Here is a 1,104-nt window from a genome sequence, read left to right as displayed (position 1 = left end):
ACGCCACCGCTGGCGTTCCCTCCCCGGGGTACCAGCGGGTGCGCCGCCGCCTCCTACAATGCCGCCGGGCCCTCCTTATCAACGGAGGGCCCGGCGCGGGGGAAATAGAAGGCGCCTGGTCGGGCGGAAAAGACGCGTCGCAAGGCGCGACCCCCCCCCCGTGACAAGAAGTCAGACCAGGCGCCTCCGGGAGGGGGGCAGGGCGGCCAGGACGCAAGGGCGGACTCTTAGGCCGCTCACCCCCCTCCCAGAGCCAAGCGGCTTCTGACCGAGAGAGGAGGAGGGGAACTTTTAGACCCTTCCGCTCCAGCAACCTTGATCGGGAGCCTAGGGGCAAACCAGGTCCGGACGGAACCGGACCTGGCCAATAGCGCCCCTACAGGTGAGGTGTGACCGGACGGGGGAGCCCACGTCCGATCATGAAGGATTGGAACAACGGGCCGGGAGAAAATTATCCCTCCTAGCCCGGGAAGGGGGCGGAATTTAGGTTTTTCCCCGCCCTGCAGCTGAGGGCGTCCCAGAAGTAATGCGCAAGCGGTTCCCGGAACCCCCTCGCAATGGCCTCAAGGGGCCCGGCAGAGGTTTTAGTGGGTAGGCCCCCCACCCGGCCGTTAGTTCCGGGGGGGGGAGAGTCCCACATTACCCTTGGGAAAGTCCCGTCTTTCCCGGGGGTGTGCGTAATGCATTTCCTCTGCCTTAAAAAAAAAAAAGGTTTATTAAATACGTTTGAATTATAATTATTGTTTAAATTGATTTTTACTAAAACCATTGCAATTTGTATTTCGTTACGAACATTTCAAAATGTCCTAATATACAAAATAAACAGCTATTAATTCTATTACAACTTATTTGTCTCGCACAGCGTAGCATAGACACCTTCATGGTAATATTAATCGATGACTTTGACAGCTCAAGTTGAAATATGCAAATTTTTACTTGAATTATTTTTAATATGTCTGTAGTTTTTATATCTTTTATTTGTAAAAAAATATATTAATATGCAATACATAGAGAAGCGAGAACATATTGCAAATTTATATAACAATAATATCGTAAAATGAGCGCCCCATTAATAGGAGCACTTTTTGCATTTGTCATTTTTCA

Source organism: Odontomachus brunneus, unplaced genomic scaffold (genome assembly GCF_010583005.1).
Source record: "Odontomachus brunneus isolate Ranch 3 - 2012 unplaced genomic scaffold, Obru_v1 Obru_scaffold_068, whole genome shotgun sequence".
NCBI lineage: Eukaryota > Metazoa > Arthropoda > Insecta > Hymenoptera > Formicidae > Odontomachus > Odontomachus brunneus.
This window is presented reverse-complemented; position numbering follows the sequence as displayed.